The sequence below is a fragment of the Pinus tabuliformis genome, chromosome 8 (genome assembly GCF_031772625.1).
Source record: "Pinus tabuliformis cultivar Carrire ecotype Pingquan chromosome 8, CPIR1, whole genome shotgun sequence".
Taxonomy (NCBI): Eukaryota; Viridiplantae; Streptophyta; class Pinopsida; order Pinales; family Pinaceae; genus Pinus; species Pinus tabuliformis.
Window position 1 is genome coordinate 1585409410 of NC_142294.1, and position 10948 is coordinate 1585420357.

Here is a 10948-nt window from a genome sequence, read left to right on the forward strand (position 1 = left end):
AAGGCTCTTAATCTTAAATTTGTTAAAGGATTTGAAACTCTGGATGAGATTACCAATGTACAACATTCTCCACTAATCAAGACAGGTCTGGGTTATAATGGAGAAACATCTCAAGAATCCACCTCAAAGAGTTATCTTGATGCAGCAAGGAGGAATGAGCAAAAGCCCAATGGAGATCACCAGGTAAGGCAGGGACGAATTACATCAAGAACAAACAAAGACCACCAGGTAAACCCGGGGCAATCCATCTTAAGGGTGAACAAAAGCTACAACCAGCCACAGGTAAAAACTTCTCAATTTGCTTCAACAATGGATGACAATAGAAATTACAATCATTTGGCTGGTAGATTTGATAATTGTAGAATTTTCTTCAATGGCCAATGTTTCTCTTGCCATAACTTTGGTCACAAAGCAGCTCAATGTGTTGCTTATAAGACAATCATGACTAGAGAAGCTCAAAAACAAAGAAGTATCACTTGGATTCCGAAAAGGACCTATAACAACTTTTTGGCCCTTGAAAATGAAATTGAATGTTCTATTTGTAATAACTTCGGTCATGAAGATTCTGAATGCAGGAGCAGGTTTTGGCAGACAAAGGAACAAGCCTCAAGCACCAAAACATGGAGAATGAAGGAACCACAAACAGAAAGATGTGGGATAGTTTTTTATGCAGAAGGACAAGAAAATCTATGGTACATCGACAGCGGATGTTCGAAGCATATGACAGGTGATAAAGAAAAACTTGAATCATATATTGCTTTAGAAAAGGGAAAGAAAGTTTCTTTTGGAAATGATACCCCTGTAGCCATAAAAGGAAAAGGCACCGCTCAGTTGAAAGAAAAGGTCAAAGCTAGAAATGTTTTGTATGTTGATGGCTTGAAGCATAATCTACTAAGTGTCAGTTAGATGTGTGATCAAGGAACAGAGGTAATATTTTGATCAAATGGATGTAGTGTTCGTGATTTTGATACAGGAAAAATTGTGATCAAAGGCAGAAGAACTCCAAATAATCTATACATATTTGAAGAAGGACAACAACAATGCTCTTTGAGCAAGGATGATGAACATTGGTTATGGCACCAGAGGTTGGGGCATCTAAGATTTTCACAAATAAGGAAAGAATGCAAATACCAGGAAGTTCGTGGTCTTCCAGACATCAAAATTCCAGACAACACCATATGCAAATCATGTCAGTTTGGTAAGAAAACCAGAACTAACTTCCCTGAGAAGGAAGGATCAGCCAGCAGGCCTCTTGAACTAGTCCATACAGATGTATGTGGCCCATTTAGGACAAGGTCACCTCGAGGAGAAGAATATTTTATATTATTCATTGATGACTTCTCCAGGATGGTTTGGTTGGGACTTATGAAACATAAGGATGAAGCATTCAAAAAATTCAAATCTTTCAAAGCCTTGGCTGAAAATGAATCAGATCACAAAATTAAGTGCCTCAGGTCCGACGGAGGTGGGGGGTTTAACTCAAATGAATTTTTCGATTTCTGTGAAGAACATGGAATAAGAAGGGAATTCTCTGCAGCTAGGACTCCTCAGCAAATGGAGTGGTGGAAAGGATGAACAGAACGGTCCAACAAATGGCTCATGCTATGCTTGATGAGTCTGGGACTCCCGCAACCTTCTGGGGTGAAGCTGCATTTGTTGTGGTTGTTATTCTCAACAAAACAAATGTCCGAGTGAACAACACCCAAACTCTTCATGAGGTTTGGTATGGTGAGACTCCTTCGGTGAAGCATTTCAAAATTTTTGGAAGAAAATTCTATATTAAGAATAATGATGAACGTCTTGGAAAAATTGAACCTAGAACAGATGAAGGCATTCTCCTTGGTTATTCTCCCCACAACAAAGCATATAAGTGTTACAATAAAAGACTTGGAAGAATTGTTGACAGCATTGATGTAGTGGTTGATGAAAAAGGATACATTCCTAGGCAAGTAAATTATGAAAATATCGAAGAGGATGAACAATACTATCCAAATTAGATTAATGATGAAGAAGAACCTCAAGAGGCACCAGAGGAACATATAAGGATAGAAGAGAAGACTCCATCTAGGTACGTTCAGAAGAATCATCCAAAATCTCAAATTTTGGGGTAGAAAGAGGCAGGTGTACAAACAAGAAGAACAATTGCAGTAGCCTCAAGATATTTGGCATTACTCTCCTCCACGGAACCAAAAAATGTAAGAGAGGCATGCAAAGATGAATGCTGGGTCAAGGCGATGGATGAAGAACTTGAGCAGATCGAAAAGAATAACACTTGGGAGTTCGTTCCTAGACCAAAAGATAAGAATGTCATAGGGACAAAATGGATCTTCAAAAATAAGTTGAATGAAAATGGGGAAGTAATTAGAAACAAGGCCAAAATTTTTTGTAAAGGGTATGCTCAACAAGAAGGAATAGAATTTGAAGAAACTTTTGCTCCCGTTGCTAGACTTGAGGCCATCCGAATGTTCCTTACTCTCTCAAGATTTCAGAAGTTCAAAGTATTTCAAATGGACGTAAAATCAGCCTTTCTAAATGGAGACTTAGAAGAAGTGTACATTGAGCAACCAGATGGGTTCATCCTTGGGAATGATCCAAATCTTGTATGCAGACTAAAAAAGGCTCTCTATGGTCTTAAATAGACTCCAAGGGCTTGGTACTACCGTTTGGACAAATATCTTCATCAACAAGGTTTTTCAAAGGGATCAACAGATAGAAATCTTTATATAAAAATTGAAAATGACAAATTGCTAATACTCGTTGTGTATGTAGATGATATTATCTTTGGCAGCAATGAAGAAGCTATGAGTCAAAGCTTTGCCTTGGTGATGCAGAAAGAATTTGAAATGTCTCTGCTTGGAGAACTGACATATTTTCTTGGATTGCAAATTCAACAAAATGAAGGCAGGATCTTCTTGTCTCAAACCAAGTATCTTAAGCAGATTTTGAAGAAATATGGCATGGAAGATGCAAAACCAGTATGTACCCCGATGGTCACAGGATGTAGCCTCAGTGCAAATTATGAATCAACAACAGTGCATCAACCAACCTACATATCTACGATTGGAAGTCTACTTTATTTGACAGGTACCTGAGCAGACATCGTGCGTGCAGTGGGAATAGTTGGAAGATTTCAGGAAAATCCAAAGGAAATTCATCTTCAGGCAGTGAAGAGAATTTTCAAGTATCTTCAAGGAACTCAAAACTATGACTTACGGTATCCTAGAGATAAAGATCTCACTCTTCATGCTTATATAGATGCAGATTGGGCAGGAAGCGTGGATGGCAGGAAGAGCACAAGTGGTGGTGCATTCTTTATGGGTTCCAGATTAGTATCCTGGTTCAGCAAGAAACAAAGTTCGATTGCTTTATCTACAGCTGAAGCGGAATATGTGGCTGCTGCATCTTGCTACACTCAACTCCTTTGGATGATGCAGACCTTGCAGGATTTTCAAATCACTTGTACACCACCTATCTCCATCTTATGTAATAATACAAGTGCAATCAACATTTCAAAGAACCCAGTCATGCATTCAAAGACCAAGCACATCCCAATCAGGTATCACTTTCTCAGGGAGCAAGTGCTTGAACGAAAGGTCAAGTTGGAGTATGTTCCTTCTAAGGACCAAGCTGCTGATATACTCACCAAACCATTGCCTAGGGAGACTTTTGAATACCTCAGGAAAAAGCTGAGGGTTGTTGATGCATCATCTTGTTGTTGAATCTCATATGTTTCAGAGATTGTTGGTTGTACACAAGTTTCATATGGGGTATACGCGTACATTTGCTGGGTTGCGGATTGGTCGAAGATCAAATGGCACAGGTTCAGGGGGAGCATATAATGCATTGTTGCCATTATGGTAGAAGATCTTGGAGGAAGTACAGAAGGAGATCATGGATGCTGATCTGAATAGTTTTACAATATGTCTCTATCTCTTTCATGGTCAATTATGGTGTTTGGTGGATTATGGTTCTTCTTGAAAAAATTTCTTTCCTTTTTCAGATCTGGTTTATAGTTGGGGGGAGCATGATCAGCAAAGCAAAGGCTTAAGCATGTTCTCAGGGGGAGCATAACCCTTTGCCATTGATGTCAAAGGGGGAGAATGACATTGAGGATCTTGAGGTTGCCATCGAGTCCAAAGGGGGAGATTGTTGGCATTATGATTCTAGTTTGGCTCTATGGTACAGGTGTTGTACTTGATGGCGACTCGCTCAAGTGAAAAAGGCTCTCAAAATGATGGAAAATAAGAGGTTCACAGGTGCATCGTTCAAAAGATGCAGACCCTCAGGTTCATCGTCCAGGAAGTGCGGTCATACCCACATGTTCTCCTTTCAGAAGGTGCAGTCCCCCAGTTCACTCACTGCAATGCAGAGAAGCACGCTCACGTGGGGTTTTCTTATGTTTGGCCCTTGGTATTTAGCCCGTCATTCACGATCCTATGGTTTTGGCCCGTGGTATAGGATCTAAATTATTGAACCCCGTTTTTGGATCCCTTGTATTGGTTTTCGATGGTTTTGTCCCATGGTTTGAATAAGGGCTTGCCTATAAAAAGGAAAGGAGATCACTTGGCTAGACACTTGTGAAATTTGAATATCTTAAGATCTGAAATTTTGGGTGATTGGTTTTAAAAGCTAGATCTAAATCAAGGAGAAAACTTAAGGCGAATCTATTGATAAGTCATGATCTCTCGGGCGCATGATCAGATCTGTGGATCTGACTGTCTGTGGCACATTGGAGGACTGTTAATTTGGCCCTAATAAGAGGTTCGCAGGTGATCCACGGCGTGAGTGCGGGGGTACGTAGTGCAGAAGAAGGCGCAGTGTGGGGGTACGCAGCGGAGCAGAAGGCGCAATGTGAGGTACGCAACACAGGAGAAGGCATAGTGTGGAGGTACGCAGGGAAATAGAAGAACAAGTCATGGAGGTACGCTGTCAAGCGGGCAGTGTAGGTGCGGATCTTAGCAGAGGTATGTAGGGTAGCAGAACAAGTGGTGTGGAGATACGTAGAGCAGTAGACCGACCAGGTGCGGATCTGTGCAGTTTAGACACAGAAGAGCTGCGGGTATTTGCAACCCGCTATTGGTGAAGTTGCAGACCTATCTTGAAACATTTGTTGGCTGTCTTTTATCTATTGCTGCAGAGTTCTGGGTTTAGATTTCTGGTATTACTTTTCTGTTTACAACATTCTAAGAAGTTGGGTGATTCATTGGTTGATTGAATAAGGAGATTGGGTGATTTTCATGTACATGATGATTATTTGATCTTCTTGGATCCAGTTTGAAAATTAATGAAATGTGGTCCTTAAAGAAGTAAAAGAGCAAAGGGGGTTGTAGCTCTCTTCCAGGAGAGACTGGAAAATGAGAGAGAGTTGTAGCTCTCTGTAGGTTGCAGCCTGCGTACTGGTAAAGGACTGCACCAGTACAAAATCCTTGTAAAAGAAGTTTCTAATTGAAAGAAGATAGAGACATATTGCAACTGGTGGTTTTCACCCACATTGGGTTTCCACCTTATATCTGGTGTTCTTTGGTGTGCTTATCTATTTTTCTTGTTCTTGTTCATTATTATATGGTACTGACATACAAATTAATGATCAATATCTGAAGAATAAATTAAAGTATAAATCTGGAAGGTATATTGAAAATAATTTGATAATACAGATTCACCCCCCCTCTTAGTATTATTTCCAACAAATTTCCTTCTAAAATGTTGTAATTTTGTAATCAATCTAGGGCATTCATTAGGTGGAGATTTGACAATAGAATTTATGTTTAATTTAGTTTTTTTTCCCTAGAAGGCAACCCCTCACTATATATGAGGGATTTGTGTTGTGTCTATGTAGATTTGTATTCTGAGTGAGGAAGAGAGAGGAGATTGAGAGAGAAGAGGGAATTAGAGCAGATCTATTGTAGGTTGTATCACTTTAGTTTGATGGATAATATAAAAGGAAGGACTAGCTGTTTCTCCATGGATGTAGCCCAAACTGGGTGAGCCATGTATATTTGTGTCTCTCTTGTTTTATGCATTTTCTATGTTTATATTTAAATAATATTTTATGTGTTCCTTTTCTGTGTAATATATAATTTTATAACAGATCCATCATCATTATCCTTTGTAGCACAATGCAATTGGGTTTATTGTATTTATCTTTTTAGGTGCAGAACGATTTTGTTTATTTATGACGAAAAATGTTTTCTATCTTGAATTAGAAATCAAAGAATATTTTCCAATCACCTGAGGTGCGTGGGCTTGATGCATCCTTTTCTCAACTGCAACATGCCTTCAATCAAACAAATTCAAATGTCAACCAATTCTGAATAAAATCTGCGCACAGAAAAATGAGCTTACATGTCCATAAATGAGAAATTGACACATCGAAGTTGTAATAAACATGGCAGGTAATCTAATCATTAAACTTTATGATTTTTTTAAGAAATTTAGGTCTTGATCCCTTGATTTGGGGTTTCAGTTACAGAATCGAGGATTTGTGATTTGCATTTTGAATTTTTTTACGATACTCTGACAAAAGTATAAAATAGACTCAAGATTTGGACACCCCTCACAGATCGCAACAAGGACCTATTCAGATACACAACCTTCACCATATTCACATGAATCCATAGGAAATACACTGGGATCCCTTAGATCCTTGCACGTTTTAGCTGCTACCTCCAAACCTTTGTCTCCTACCGAACCCAAAACCCAGAGTAGCTGTAATTTACGATAGTGACAAAAAATTCCTTGCAATTCTCAGCTGCCAATAACAATATAGCTGAAGTTTAGAGATGTTAAATTAGAGAAAAATGGATATACCCCAGGTAGATACTATAACAAAAATTCATGAAATCTTTACAAACATTGAAGTTGTTTACAATTGCTGAAGGCTGCGAGAAGATCTGCTACTTGCTCCGGTTGGAACTCATAGAAAAATGAGCTTGTTCCTATTTGAGTAAGCTATGGTGCATTTATTACTGCACTATAGAAACATTTTTATTTAGCCTGAGCTTCTTCAGAGAGGGGCATCTTGCAACTAATCTTTCAAGTGCATCAAAATTTATCGAGCCCTCCAAACAATCAAAACAAAGAGATCTTAGAGACGTTAAAATCTCAGGAAAGCGAGCTAGCCAATCTTCTCCATTATCATGTATCTCTTCCTCATTCAAATCAAGTGTGGTCAATTGCGTGCATTTTCTTGTGATCGAAGTGAGGCCACCTCTATTGAATCCATCACAACAAACCATAACATCCTCCTCGAAATATGGAAGGAATTTGCAAGAAATGTGAGATGATAATTTGTGACAGTCATCCTCTTAAAGTACAGCCTCTCAAGTAATGGATAAGAAGTTGTCATGGCTGACACTCATGGAGTGAGATAGTCCCCCCAATTTGGTGGAAAAAAATTAAAATTTGAAAATTTGGGCTTCCCCTTGAGTGACATAGACTTGATCTTGGGAAACCTTTTTATGATAATATGTGGGGAGAAAGAATAAACTACAAAATCCTAACAAGGACTAGTACAGAGAGAGCTACAACTTTATGCTTATATCAAGATGGATTGAATAATGATGGGAAAGAAATTCATATACAAAAAAAACGTAATTCTTTGATCATGTTGGAGAATATCTTGGCATGATTTCTTCTTCCCTATTCTATGAACAGAAATCCCGATTTTTCTCAAAGATAGATGGGTTTTGGAGGATTTTTCTCCTTTAACAAATGTGTGAAGATCTCAACTAACCTCGAGTTTTATAGAATCAGTTTTGTCTTTTATTTATGATGCACCATTGGACAATACTGAATGTAGTCATCAGCTTTGACTAATTCGGGATTTTTCTCATATCAACATCACTAGGCATTTCGCATGGGACTTGATCTATTGACCTTGGCATCTCGAGGTTGATGCATCTCCTACATGTAATCTCTTTGCCTTTTTTGGAATGTGTTGATGGTATGAGCGGGCTCCATGGGATGTGGCATGCATTCCACCTTTTTCTTATTATACCCCAAATCACTTAGAGTTTGAATGAATATTTTGCAAAGTTTTTATATTAAATGTTTTATTTGCAGGCTTCTTTCAAGGTCAATGTCTAGCTTGTTTGGTGGTGAAAACCACCTTCTCAGCAACCAAATATGCTGAGTAGAAATTCACACCGAATTGACCAATCATGCTTAGCACCAGCTGCAAGAACTTCCATAAAATCTTTCGTGCCAGATCTTGTAAGATCTAAAGCTCACGAGATTCTATAGAATAAGTTTCATCTTTCGGTAATGAAAGAAATTTGTTTTTTAATTCTTTATTTTAAAGAGGTTCATACCAATACCACTTTCTATAATGGTCAATGAATTTGTTTTTTATTTTCATTTTAAAGAGCTTCATGCCAATATCACTGTCGATAATGGTCACCGGATTTGTTTTTTTTTTAATTATATATATATATATATATATATATATATATATGCTTCAATCTATTTTTATTTTATTTATATATATATATGTTCCATTTAAAATTTAAATTTTATTTTTAAAGAAACAATTTATTTAAAAATTATTTTGTTTTTTTTAGATTTTATTTGTTATTATTCCATTTTATAATTATAATTATATATATTTGATTATACACATTGATTTTTTTTTTTTTTAATTTGGATTCAGAAAATAAATGAGAAGAATCGATCTCATACCCAAAATTATCACTCATTAATATTTGCTTGTGCTCCTTATTCACTATCGTCTGTTTTATTGTAATTTTCCCGCCAAGGATTAATAAATGGGTGGCTCTTACTGCACTAGAAAATTGCAAATTTATCGTAAAAATTCACAAAAGCTTGTATTTGTTAGTCCTATTCTATTGAAAAAGAAATGAAACATTCTCTTAAGTATAAGAGAATTTCGAATGCATCTAGTTGTGTAACAAGATCATGAGTAAACTCATATTCATGTTTAAAATATACTCTTTGATATGTACTGGTATATTAGAGACCAAATGCCTTGATTTGAATAATGCCAGAAGATACTCAAGAATGGAATCGTGAGATCCAATAACTGTCTTAAACCAAGGTTCAATGTAATCTTATCTTCCTTGGTTTTATGATATCATGCCATGCAAGTCTTTAGAGATGTGATCTTCATTCATAGGATTGGGTGATAGACCTACATGAAACTCATGTTTCAACAACTTCTCTTCTTTAACATGCATCCATGATTCCTGGAAGTTACCTCAATATTTTTCCTCTTCTAATTGTTGTTATTCAATGGAATTTGGTGATTTATTTTCCAGTACCTCAACATTATGAGTGGATTGAGGTATTTTATTGTTGGGGATTCCAAATACTTGTGCAGGTAGTGAAGTGGAAATGGACCTTTGGAGTTCTTGTGCAGATGGTAATGGTTGAATTGAGGTCAATTGAGCATGAAATGGATGTTGTGGTTAAGGTTAATAGTATGAATAACATTGAGCTTGAAATTGAGCTTGGCATTGAGGATAATGAGGAAAATATTGAGGATACGATGGATTTCTTCTATAAGGTCCTTTCCAACCTTGTTTCCAAGATTAGTTTTGAGGTTGGGATTGAGATGGTGAGGGTTTCCAAGGCAATGGTGTTTTCCAATTACTTTGGGATTGTTGTGTATAAATTTGAAATTGAGAAGTAAGATCTTGTATCATACCAGGTTGATGAGGTTTCCATGATATTTTTGGAGCCCCATAATAAGATTGTTTTAATTTTTTATTTTCTCCTTGGTAAACTGCCTTTAACCCTAGTAATGATGGACAATCTTTAGTAGTATGTGATCCTACACAAATTTCATACATTTTAATGTTATTAAGTGGACATTCATGCAAAGCATGTTTCTTTTTGCATTTAGGGAAAAACATAAATGAATCAACATTCTCAATTATTTGCTTGTTTTCCATTCTTAGCATATCAATTTGTTCTTTCAAATTACCAAAAATGTATAGCATATTGTTAAGTTCAATTTGACTTACCAATACTGATGTCGACTTACCTATTCTTTCCATAACAGGATCCTAAGGGGATCTTGCATACTTTGCTTTTCCTCTTTATCTACACAATTCAAAAATCTCTTGAAATGACAATTGTGAAACATTTCCTTTCCCCACCAGGTTAAGAAGATCAATCCATTCATCCCTTATAGCATTTAGTAGGAGAATTTTTAATGTGTCTGATCCTAAATTATGCAAGTTAGCTAGTTTGACCTGATACATAAATCTCTCCACTAAATCTTCTAAGATTTCATCCTCTTTTTCATTCATCTTAAAGACTTGATTTCTAAGGTCATGGTTTATACAATAATCTTTGTATTTTTCCAAAAATACTCTTTTCATATCATCCCATGTGCTTATAGAATTTGTTCCTAAAGTCATGAACCATTCAAGAGCTCTATCCTTCAATGTTTCTGGAAATAAATTCAACTTTTGAATGTGTAATAAGTAGCCATAAGATCTACAAATTATTTCAAATTAAAATAGAAATGTTTTTGGGTATTCTCATCTCATACCATTGAAGATAGGAAGTACAGATGGAGATATTTTCTTCATATGAACATTGATATTAGTTTCTTGAATGGGAAACCCAGAAGGATCTTCCTCATGTTCACCATCTCCATCCATTTCTTCTACCTGCAAAACTAGGAATTCATGATATGGATGGTTTTCTTTTATGTTGTTTTTAGTGAATGGGGGTTTTGTTTTATGAATGTTTTATCTTTTCTAATTTCCATCTCAATGCAAATAACCCTAATTAAAATTCTTTATAAAAAATATTCCTAACTAGTTACATCTAAGTATGCTTCCCTGACAATGACAACAAAATGTAGGGTGACTTAATTATATGTTAAATCCTTATCATTTAATTTGTCAACTCGGGGGTTTTGTAAAGTTAGAAGAAAACCAAAATATATGCTACCTAAGATGAGACTATTGTAGGAGGTTTT

General features: G+C 36.5%; 1 pseudogene; it reads right to left on the reverse strand.

Annotated features, from left to right (window-relative positions):
* Positions 1–6459: 6459 nt before the first annotated feature.
* On the reverse strand, positions 6460–10625 carry LOC149242111 (transport inhibitor response 1-like protein pseudogene; annotated as a pseudogene).
* Positions 10626–10948: the final 323 nt, after the last annotated feature.